At 38.3% G+C, this 12,565-nt stretch overlaps 1 protein-coding gene across 7 annotated transcripts in view; it reads left to right on the forward strand.

The window, feature by feature from the left end:
• Positions 1 to 1,042: 1,042 nt before the first annotated feature.
• Positions 1,043 to 12,565, forward strand: part of NIPBL (NIPBL cohesin loading factor) — a 154,326-nt gene continuing 142,803 nt past the window's right edge. For 6 of the 7 annotated variants that reach the window (XM_057364677.1, XM_057364682.1, XM_057364681.1 and 3 more), the window contains exon 1: positions 10,324 to 10,388. The gene's annotated coding sequence lies outside the window, so the exon portion shown is untranslated. Of the gene's footprint in view, positions 1,191 to 8,850; positions 8,963 to 10,323; positions 10,389 to 12,565 lie in introns of those variants that run through there. The other variant, XM_057364678.1, reaches the window with a different exon arrangement.

Genomic DNA, 12,565 nt, shown 5'->3' on the forward strand with positions numbered 1-12,565 from the left:
GAGTGTGTTAGAGACATCGATTGTGTTCTTTAGGATCGATTTATTATGTCAGTATAGAAAAGGGGAGGAAGTGCCCTTTTTTTGCTACTAATGATAAGAAGAAAGTGAGGAACTGGGTTGTTAGGTCTGCGCCTTGAAAGAAGGAAACTGAGGCACTTAAAGAGTTATGAAAGAGCTGGTTTAAGAGCAGCTATTAGTGATAAACATAGAGTTTTCCATCATACTAAAAATATTTATGTGGAATCATAAGCATGGCTTATGCCGTGTGGAATCATAAGCATTGCTTCCCAGGCAATTATAAAATGCCAAGCCCACTTCCTTTGAGAAACTGAAACTTAAAAGCAGACCAAGACCACACAGAATTAACAAATTTGGAGCTTAAAATGAGGGACTAGGAGGAGCATTGTCTTTGAGAAGACATTCATTCATTTTTGTAACATACTTTCTTCTGCATTATTTATAAAAAGATTCCTTGTCTGCCTAATTATTCTCAAGTACCAGCTGAGAAGTATGAGCAGTTATACTGTGGTAACATGGTATAGATGGAGAGCCCACATATTCCAGAGAAATGTATAAGAGATTGAACTACATTATAACCTGGGACCCTCTGGGATGGATCAGTGAAGCAGCACCAGGAAGTTTGCTTTAATCATTATTCCTGCACTGCTTGTTTTTGTTGCTAAATAAGGATATCACTGCACTAGACTAGCAATCCAGAACTGTTCTTGAGCTTTACATTATCACATAACCAAAAATATCATGTAATTTAAAAGTTGCAATATAATTTTTGCAAGCAAAGGGAAGTGCATACACTGGAGAAATCTATTAGATTAATAGTACTGTAAATTTTTGCTCAGCACATACAGAGTTCTAAGAACTTACTCTTTAAATTTCTGCAGATGGAAAAAAMCCCATATTCCTAAGGGCAACAATGAACTATTATTCTACAGCTACCTAAACCTGTAGTTGTATTCCTATAGCCAGATTTTTACACCTCTATAACTTCCCTGAAATTACATGTGACATTTTCTATTTCAGGCATTTTGACTTCAGTATATAGCATTTTGAATGACATTTTTGGGAACTGGACACATTATATGTATTGCATGTGAAGAACACCAGCCATAAAGAAGTCTCATATAGACATCTCTGAACTGATTTTAGAAGAGGGTAAAGCTGGTAGAGGCCTGGTAAGAAAATCTTCATTTAAATATACACAATTTTGTTGTTGGGAGGGAAGTTTATTATAGGAGTGAGAAGGAGGAAGAAGGTACGACTGCTAAAGGTAATCAGTTTAGTAGATCTTGAATGTTCAACTGTTACTCAGTTTTATACTAACTCCATAACACCATGAAGGTCACCAGAATGATGTGTAATACAATGTCCATTGTAATGAAACAAAGCCTCACAGACAGGCTGTCACACATATATAGGACACTCCTTCCCCCATAGGCCATGTTATACTTTAGAGTTAATCATCAACAATAAAGCAATTATAAGGATTTTTCTCACTTTTCAAGTTCTAGGTGGCATTTATGAGATGTAAAAAATAAGGGGGCAATGAGAATACCATGACAAACTGTAAAATAAAACATACTTCCCATTCAAAATTCAGATGGACTAGAAAAAATTGCATTCACCTTCATAAATATAATTTTTTAAAACCAAAACAACTTCCCTAAACGTCTATAACTAATTTTTTAGATGATCCATTTGTCATGAAATTTAATTCTTAAGGAAAGCTCAGATTTGGGTAACATCTCTGCTTAGCATGCCCCTGGGCTGGACAGTTAACTTCAGTRCTTCTGAAGATTATGATAGAACATCCGAATTGAGCAATATGCTCAGTTATTCACAGGCAATCATAAACACAGCACAACATTTATATTTTAAAGTTAAAAGAAAAATTTGCACTCAATATATTGTGTAAATGAAATTTGGTATGAAAAAATTTTTAAAAAGAAAGATCATATTTTCAAGTCACATATACAACAATTTTTGTGACAGTTTTTCCTGTAAGTACTTTTTCTGCTATCCTATAATTTAAACAAATTTATAGCATGGCTTTTGCAAATAGTATCTTCACCAGCAGATTATCCTTTATTTAACTGAACTTTTTATCCATACAATAGTTCTTCACTAATTCCTTTTCTACACTATTGAAATGGCATACAAACTAAAGTGAGTTTTTTCATTCACTTTCTACTCATAGTACATTCTTCTTTTGCCTTTCTGGGCATTTGGCTATTCAATAAATACGATTTCTAATAAAAAAAATAAGATCAGTGAGATCATTTTTTATAGAGGCATCATCTTTTGAAGTCAGTGATTCTTTAAGTGAAGCAGATAGAGATTCACATCATGGATTCACATCACATCAATTCTCCTTCATTGGAAAAAAAATCCATGATGTGAATCAAAATAGGAAAATAGAGAAAGTAAGAGCTTTTAGATGCTGCCTCTAACCTTTGGGAGCAAGTAAGAAGGAAACAATCCAAAATGTTTGGGAAAACACAGCCTAATGGCAGGGGAAAGATAAACACTGCCCAAGAAAATGCAGGAGAAAAAAAGCACTTTGACCAGAGGATGGTAATCACAAGTGTAGCCTGGAATTAAACAAAAGATTGACTTAAGTCTGGAACTGAGGGAAAACAGCAATGGAACCACGGAAGCTATGAAAGTAATGAATAAGTTTAGGAAAAAGTCTAGTGAATCAAAGTATATGAAGTATTTTGTGATGCATGTGCACATATTTTCCTGACAGGGAAATGCATATTTTTAATGCTGCCAGGTTATTGTAATTTATGGACCTATTTAGAAGGCAACTGTCTTTAAAACTGGCAATGTATTCTTACTCGCTTTGGCTTGAATGATTAATGCAGTGTCTCTGATAAAAAAAAAAAAAAAATGGCATCAGACGTTTTGATGCACTCTATTGTGTGTACATTCCTTTTCTCCGAAACCATGTGAATGTTTCATTCAAAATCTCAGCTCCTTTTTAGCTGACAGTCATCTTGAATCTCTCTTGCTCCATTTTTCTTACAGCTGCATTCCCAGTGATTGTTCAGGCCTCTGTATAGGTTTCTGTGTCTTCTCTGCATTTGTTTTTATGGCATTTTACACCTTTTTTTCTCACACATGCCTATTCTCAAATATCCAGCAAAACATGTGCCAACTACATGTCTCTTTGTTTTGGTGGCAAAGTATACGGATGTTCTTGTGGAAGATGGTTCTTTTTTTTCCAAAAGTTAAACTACTTCTTACAGTGATTTTAAAGAGCACTGGCTATGACAATATGTGTTATCTTACAACAATTTTATGGATAACAGGCCACCTTAATAAATTGAACCCAATACAGAAAACATACTAGCAATAGCAGAGGTACACAGATCATAGCCTCCTCAGGAGAGTCACTGYATAATTTTTCATATGAGTACTTGCACTGGAATGCAATCAACAGTAGAAAAAGTGGGAAACCTACAAAATGTTCAATAATAATTCAAAACTACAATTAACAATATTGTGCACACTAGTGGTCTTTCATTATCATCAAGATTTTGAATGATTTTCACTTACCTATAAACTTTAAGAAAACTGCTTAGTGTGTTATTTCTCCAAATGTATACACCTCTGAGGCAAAAATTTTCTTTTTTTTTTTTTAATAAGAAGAGTTATATTTAAGAAACCTGAGAAAGTTGAGTAGAGGAAAAATACAGAAATGTAAACATCAATACCTGGAATTTAGATACATCTCGATCCAGAAAAAGATATTTTTCATAAACAGATCATTTTGATGTGATTTTTAAAATACATCACCTGTATAGAGACATTTATTTGTATTTAATTTGAGTTTCTCCAGGTCAACAGCTCAGTTTTCTACACCATTTATTGTCCCTGTTAAAAGTTTAAACAAAAACTTTAAAAAGGCTTCATGCTTCAGAATGCACAGTATTGCAATTCTGTGAGAAATTAAATCATTTACAGACTTATACGGCTTTCTGGTTCACTAATGGAGTGCCCATACATCTTCTRAAGTCCTGACAAAGTAGATGCACTGATGTTTGCATAGATGTGGCCATGCTGAGAAATAAATTTCCAGCACATGTCCAGCTAAAAAAGAATGTTATAACAGAAATCTCAGCATTCAGAAAATAATTGATGATGTTTTATTTATCCATACTCATTTCCCATCCTTATCTTAAAATCAATAAATTACACTTAAGAAGTAATTTTCATTACAAGTTGATGTTGACAGACATAACCCAAAGGAGTGCAAAAGTTACCTGTGGTTATTTCATTTTATTGCACTATGTTTTCTCTTCCCATTCTCACTGTAATATCCTTTCATGAAGGCCACAGGATGTCTAAGCCAAGAGATATCTGCTCTAGGTTAGAAGACTGATTAAGACACTGTCTTCATATGAACAACTATGTAACTTGATAGCCAAATTTCAATCAACTTTCTTTTATCAAGTTTCTGGATAAAAAATAAGGTGATTARTTGCTTCAATAAAATAATTGGAAATGTGAATGTGGTTTATCCCTAGATAGGGAGCGTTAGTTTCTTCTTACCTTCCTTTTGTCGAATCACTGTKAGAAGATTGGTTTAGGTGTGTCTGTAGAATGCAACATGAATGGAACATGCATAGATGCCAGAAATAAACTAAAAATCGTTAAAGTGTTTGAACAGACCTTGGCACAGGCTAACGGCATGCCAGTTTGCACWTTCTCAAACAATTCCTGTGCACAATTTAGGAGTTAGTGTTAGTCAGGAACCATTCCAAATGGGCAAAACATGCATGTGACTATCCTGTGTTGAATAATAGAAGGGTCAAGCATGGAACATTATGTGGCTATCAGCAAACAATCCCAGRCATGTTTAACCTGTTATTTTATATGAAGCCATTGAATCCTTTGGCTGAGCATAGTTAACACTGCAGTATCTGAGGAAGCTGAGCATAGTTAACACTGCAGTATCTGAGGAATAGGAAAGTTCTTTCTTTTAAGGAAGCGGTTTTTAAAGGCCTGAACACAATAGGCTTTTTTTAATACACACTCTGGCTTGAATCTTCTTTTTACTGGCAAGTTCATTAAAAATTGAATGGGAAGGCATCTAAAGCATGTTACGATATTGTCAAATTTCTTTAATCCATAAAATTATGACTTTTAGCTGAATGCAACAGCCATTAAGGCCCATTTTTAACTTCTGTCTTTTGCTAGAAGTTGAATGTCCACATTTATTTGCTGGCCTGTGGAGTTATGTATTGATTTAGCTTTACTTCTTAAAAAGTGGAGAGAGAAGAAAAAAGCCTGAATGTTTTTATATTTCTCTATTTAAATTTTCCATAGTGGCTCTCAATGGCACTCTTGTAGGAAATTGTACAGTATTTCTTATGTGTACAGTGTTTCTTATGGCTAACATGACACTAAGTTGTCTTCCCAGTGCCTAGACAAACCAAAATATGAGAGGACAGAGTTACAGAACGSTCAAATTAAGAACCAAAAAGAAAAAAAAAAGGAAAAAAAGTTATGGGAAATCACATCAGTTGTATCAGGAATGATACCTGCTTCCTTTCTGAAGTTCAGCAGTTGTGAGAAGAGAGCCTAAAGAGCATCGTTGGCTGGAGTTCAGATTGCTTTCAATGACAGTGTGTCATTAGGATCATTAATCTTACCTAAAAATCAACTGTTATTATGTCTGTTTTTATGGCCCTTATGCAACGATACTGGGACAGTCTACTTGACCATAAGTCTACCACTGGCCTTTTTTCAATAATATTATGTGTCTTCTTATTATTATGTATGTTTTATAGTCTAAATTACATGCTTTGGCTTTATTTTAACTTGATTCAGAATCCCTAGTGCCTTGCATAGTCAAGAGCTTACTCTAACATTCAAAGGAATGTGCTAGAATTTTGTCTTCAGTCACGTTTTCTCCACAGAAACATTTTTATACATTTTAATAGATATGCTGCCATGGAATTTGTATTGTGCACAAACAGAAGCTAATTCTTAACCATGGTACAGATAATGCAAGTTTGTCACTTAAAATTAAATGAAATTAATTATCAGTTAATTTCATATTAAATTCTTGATAGTCAATTAAGCTAAATAATTAKAAGAAGAAAAAAATTACTTCCATCTGGTTTACCAGGAAAAATAAAAATCAGTAGTCCCCATGACGCTGTAAACTTTAAGCAAGTAAGCATAGAAATATTTTACTCCTCAGTCTCCAGGCTTCCTTGGCTTTTTATTTAACCTGTACCACTAAAGGTGTCATATTTAARTTGCTTACTTTTCACAGGGAATAGTCACCAGCCAATCAGTTACATGGTGCTATTTTTTGTTCATATGAACTAAAGGCAATGCAAAGAACATAACCTCATATTACTTGTCATACAGCATACATTATTAAATTCTTCCTACTCATTGCATGGTCCAGCCTTAACACCAGATTATAAATAATTTCAGTATWTAAATTTAGGATTGTATCTAATGATTGTGTTACTGTGTTGCCTTCAGATAACAAGTTCCCACTTTTTATAGGAAAGTTCTTTTCAATTATTGAGAGAATATATAGAATATACAATCATAATTTAAAAATTGTTTTACTGACATGTCCTACTTATTTTAAAAATCTAACTACAAATACATACACTACTGTAAATTACTAAATGGGAAACACAATGCACAGTGTTTGTGCATCACATAACAACTTAAAATGGCAAACACCTGAACATTATACTAGCCCTTAAAGAGACAGAAATGGTAAGAACCAATGCATTTTTCATTCATTCCACAAAAAAATAATCAAATTATAATAGTCACATCTAAGAAAATATTGGTGCCAGGTGCACTTTTACTCCAATATTACACCCTGCCCATAATTTATGAAGCTGACTAACAACATGTAGCAGTCAGGGAAGTTAACATCAAAATGAAGAGGGCAAAGAGGTCCCTTCTCTACTTTCAGCAATACTATCTTTGCATTTAGAGAGCTTATCTTAGTATGCAGCAGCAGCAGTTGTAAACAGCAGTAAGAGACATACCCACAGCTCTCCTTGTATTTTGTAAAAATTGCTTGAGAAATATTTTAAAACCAATASTCTCTACATTAAGATGTTTAATTCCTGCCTTTTGAATTAAGAATCACTTTGAAGAACAAGAAATGAGTCTCAGAATAACAGACTGTGTAAATATCTTAMATTAATGGGAACCCAGTCATTTGTTTTGGGCAAAAGATGCATTTACCCTTGACATCAAAGGGAACGGGATTAGGCTCTAAACCTTTACCCTGAAACTTGCAGTTCATTTTCTGGACTACATAGGTGTGAATTTGTCAGGGGAATTCAGAGAGCTCTGCCCTTATCCACACTGCAACCAGCTTTGTTCATGCGGTGTATACTCCTTAGTGTGCCTCAGTCATGGTTGCATGACTGCATAGCTCCTCCCATACAGATTAGGACTATCCCCACCCCGKGACTAAGGCCTAGAAGAAATAAGGTTTAAAGGCTTTTACAGGAGTTTCCATATAATCTGAAATACTTATTGGTTTTTCTGGTAATTTTGGCATCATGAGATGAACACTGTGCATACTAAAGTATTTTTAGGAACATAGTGARCCTCCATTCATCAATAGATTGCTGTGATTGAGCTTTTGAAGAAGAATACAAGGAACCACTTGTCTGAATGCAGTYAACAAATTTGATCTTATATTTAAAAAGTAAATTATAGTAATAACCAATGGAATAAAAAATACTTCATTTCCCTCAAGGAAAATAAAATCCTGATTTGTCCATGTGTGTTACACACCACCTTCTAAAAGAACTAATGGCTTAAAGCTCTCTTGTGCAGGTAATACAGCACAGTACTCAAGTAAAATAGTCATTTATACAAGTTCTTTTAGTTGAATGGTATTTTAAAAGTGTAAAATGATCCAGTGATATTCTCACTGAAACCATAATCAAATAGGTATTGTGCCTGATCATGATGTTTGTAAAGTCTAAAACATATCTGGCATTTGGAAATTAAAATTTCAATGTTCTACATTTTATTTACAGATTAATTCACCAAGAAAAAATTATATAAATAAAAAAAATTAAAAAATTAAAATTAAAAATGAAAAAAATTAAATAAATAAAATCACATAAACAATCAATGAACATGAATTAGTAGCAATAATTTAGAAGTGGATTGAAAGAGTGTGCCTGAGCTTTGTAATTTTAGAACTACACTTTCCTGAGAATTCATAGATGTATAAGTACATGTATATATGGTATGCAAACTCCAGATAGGTAGGCCATTAAATTATATTTTGTTACCAAGAGAAGGTAAATAGTTTCACCCTTGAGTTACACAGGTGCAATGTATTAAGTGCAAAGACTTAAGGACACGCTTCATTTGCAACACCAATTATTTCCCTTTATTTCAAATAGATAACTTCAAGTTATAAATGCATAAATTATTATATGATTGGGACCTTTTATATGAACTTGCAACAAAAGTATGTAATGCATTTTTTCAGAACTTAGTTTACTCTGTCGCTGTTACTATCAGTCATCAGATAATAGTATTTCCACTACTGAGTTACCGTATTCTCCAGTGCCACCTTCATTTCTGGACTTTTAAACAAAAACACATACACTTATAAACCGAACTTGGATTCATCCAAAATTACAGATTTTGTACGAGTTTAAGCTTGAGAGAGGCATTTAAAATCTCTATCAAAGRCAGAGCACTATTCAAAAAATCCTAAGCATTGGAAAGATTGAAGTGCAGTGGTGTAAGATTTTATCCGTTTGTGCAAATAGTATCCATCCAGCGCTGAAAGGGTGTGTTTATGTGTCACAGGGTATTTACAGCTGTGTCCAGCTGATTCCTGAAGTCGACAGACAAGCAGTGCTTCCTCTAGAAATGAAAGGATTTTTGTCCAAGTACTGAACAAGCAGCAAAACGACATTAAGTAAGTACTAAAAGACATAGTTAATTCATGGGATATAAATGCTTCTTCATTATTATCCTGTGCCATGATTATCCAGTTTTACCTGTACAGAGGAACACGAGAAAGTCTTTCAGATTAGGACATTCTCTTTCTTCAAAAACTCCTTCGCAAAACACAATTAAAATATTCCCAGTAAATCTGGTGGCGGTGGAGCATCAGCCTCCAGCGRAGGACATTTCACCTGAACATCAATATTTTCCCCAGTGCTCGTCCAAAAAGGTTGTTTTTGAAAGCCACTCCCGTTCGGTATGTCCATCTGGAAATCCCTCGCCCCGGCAACGCTTTGAGCAGCGGGTATTCGGTTCCTGCGGCGCGGCCTCTCACATCCAGAGAGACGGGTATGAGCCGCGACACTAACTCCAGCGAGTATCCCACCCGCTGGGGCTACCGCCTCTGAGGGTTCAGTTTAAGGCCCCATTCCATGTCTGCCTCCTGCGAGGCGGAATTTTGCAGTCCTCGTCCTCCCCATCATGCTTAGGCAAGTCAAAAAATAAACACTCAAACGTGTATTCTTTTTCCGACGGTCCCTTCTTCACAAATCTTCAGCGCAGGCTTAAGCGTAAACTTCAGTCTCCTTCGGCGCACCAGAAGCGGGGGGAGGGGAAGGAAAAGGAAAAAAAAAAATAGCAACTCGTGCGGCAGCCGGGAGGGGTGTGGAAGGGAGAGGAGCTACGCAGGGCAAGCTCTGCCGGGAGAGGCTCGGCAAGGGAGCCCCTCCAGCTGCAGCGGCGGAAGCGGTGCTGGTGGAGCGAGGGAGCGAGGGCGAGGAGGCAGCAGAGGGAAGGGAAGGGAAGGGGGAGGCTGCTGGTGTTTGGCGCCGGTGGAGGGAGTCATTCCTGCCGCTGCACTTCCGGTCGGCATTTTGTTCTGAGAGGGAGCGAGAGAGACACACACAGGATTCTTCCCCCTCCTCCTCCTCGCCCTCCTCTCCCCCTGCCCCCCCGCTCGGTACCGACTCACCGTGCCCAGGCCGCCCCTCCCCGCCCTCCTGCGCTCGCACTCTCGGAGGGAGCGGCGGCGGCGGCGGCCCCTGGCAGCGCTGCCCCTCGGCCACCCCCCCCCTCTTCCCGGCTCGGAGCGCGGCTCGGAACCGGTTCGGCGCGGCCTGGCCCGTGTTGATGTTGTGAAGCAGGCGCGGGGGAAAGGGATTTGCCTCGGCCGCACACCCCCCGGCTCTACATGTTCGCTGCACTGAGGAGGAGACGGAAGAGGAGCCAACCCCCCTCCCGGCCCGGATTATTGTTGTTATATTATCTCCCCTCCTCCTCCTGCTCCGCGGCGGCGGCGGCGGCCCAGCGGCGGCGGCGTCTCCTCTGAGGAGGGAGGGGGGTGGATTTCTTTCCCCCTCTCTCGGATTCTCGTTGGATTCAGACGCCGATTTGCTCAGGTAATCCCCCCTCCTTGTCTCCCCTTCCCCTCCCTGCCCTCTCCAGCAGCGGGCCGGGCCTCTCAGCCCAGCGGCCCAGCACTGCCGGGAGTAGAGGGGATTAGCTGTTACCCGGGGTAGAGGGGAGTAAGTGGCAACCGGAGGTGTTTATTTCGCAGCCCCCCTTCCTGCTCGGTCGGGTCTGGCGGAGGAGGTTGGTTCCTGCTGTGCTGCCGGGAGGCCCAGGCCCGGCGGAGGGCGCAGGCCCGCCGGCCAGCGCCTTTACTCCAGCTCGGGGATTAGAAAGGCGAAGCGGCAGCTCAGTGACAGGCCTCAACCCGAAAGGAGCAGGAGGAGGAGGAAACAATGCAATTAGTCGCAAATGTGCCCTGATCCTTTGCCATATTTACAACTTCACCTAGGGCAAGGAAGGAAGGTCCCAGCGCAGACAGCCCTCTGAAGTGGGCCAGGAGTAAGTGAAGGAATAGGGGAGGAGAAACAATGTAAATACTCAGGAACAAAAATGCCACCTCTTTGCTCTTGCGGTCTCCTTCTAACCAAATGTGTTCTGAACATTAAAAAGTTTGAATGCATTTGATTTTATAATCTGCAGATGTTTAATCTCTAAATAATATTATTGATTAGAGTGTTAATGACTTCGTATATTTATAGCATAAAATAGTGCATAGGGGATGATTGACACAACACAGACACCTGCAGACCCAGGAAATACAGATAGGCAAGAATATTGTATCAGGTAGTCCACACCGTCTTGGTGTCTGTGTGCTGCATACGTTTCATAAATATRTATTAAAAGAAGAAATACCATTTTCTTCTAACAAACAGAAAACAAGCAAGGGATCGTGTGTAAAGTGCTGTGTTTATGACAGTTAAGGGACCAAGATGAAGATGAAATCCTAACCGAAGTACTTGAGAATCAAGTGTAATTTAATTAAGTGAAAGATGGGAAATGCTTAAAAAGTGTTTCTTGTCAGGCCATATCACTTTGAGATCCCAAGGTTGTTATTGGCTGTTTATGTCCATGATGTTTGAATATGTAATTAGGTGTCATTTTTACAGGTCAAATGTGTTTTGAAAATGGCTGTTTATTAGACTCAGGCCTTTTAAATAAGTGGTAGCTGATTTACAATAAAGTAAATCTTGGATTTGTATGTGGTAGAGTTGTGAGTGTTGCTAAAAACTTAGGCAGATTTAAAACAAACACCTTGTGAATGAATAAAAATACTTCCACAGAAATTACATAATTGCAGGAAATTTTAAGGTACAAAGTTTTTATCCTTGTAGAAAGGAATTTTGGAAATTGACATATAATTGTTAAATTTTCATAAGATTTTTTGTTGTTGAGGTAGATTTCTTGTTATATGTGGTTACTGTATCTAATAGAGTAACTTTCTGCTGCCTTGTGTTCAGAGTCTTGCAAATAAAACTTTGCTATGATGTCTCCCGTGTGCCGTGATACATGTTTAAAAAGGTGAAGTTAATATAGCTGTCACGTAGAAGGCGTGTTTTTAATGCTGTAAATCCGTGTAGTAGTCAGTAGCGTGTCCGTGATTTGTATTGGTCAGGGAGCAGTTTGAATTTTAAAAAGCCAGAAGATCCTGCTGAGCCCCAATCCCGGCCTCCCTTCCTCCCACTAATCTCCCATTCCTGTCTTTGTGCTGCCTGGTCCTGTTAGACACTGTTTGCAACAGGGCCTCAGGCCTACGTGCGTGGAGAGGAACCATTTACAGTTCGAAAAAGCAGCTTTTTATTTTTAAACTTTGTGAATTGCAGAGGGAGCCACTAGTCGTCTCTAACTGTCCCCACCTCGGTGTGTAACAGCGGAATTGCTGTTTGCTTTTGGCCCGTAGCGTGCGTGGAGGCTGTGTAACTGCTTCACAGGAAAGAAAGGACTGCAGAAGTAGTTGTAGTTCTTGGGTAGTTTTCATCATCAGGAAGCGACATTAGCCCTAGCGTTTCTTTCGTCTCTGTTTCAGGCAGCTGCCGTTCTAAGAAAAATGTGTTTGTTAAGCTAACAGTAGTGAAGTTTTCTGACTTATTTTTCATTCAAGGAGGTTTGCTTTTAAATATTCTAGATATGAGCAGGAAATGAGCTACTGTAGTTACACAGTTCCTGTCAAGTTTATCTTGCCTGGGTCGTGTGGTTGTGTTTACAGTTTTCTTTTTTTTAATTTTTT

The sequence above is a fragment of the Malurus melanocephalus genome, unplaced genomic scaffold, assembly GCF_030028575.1.
Source record: "Malurus melanocephalus ecotype Western Australia unplaced genomic scaffold, MMel_1.1 scaffold_41, whole genome shotgun sequence".
NCBI lineage: Eukaryota > Metazoa > Chordata > Aves > Passeriformes > Maluridae > Malurus > Malurus melanocephalus.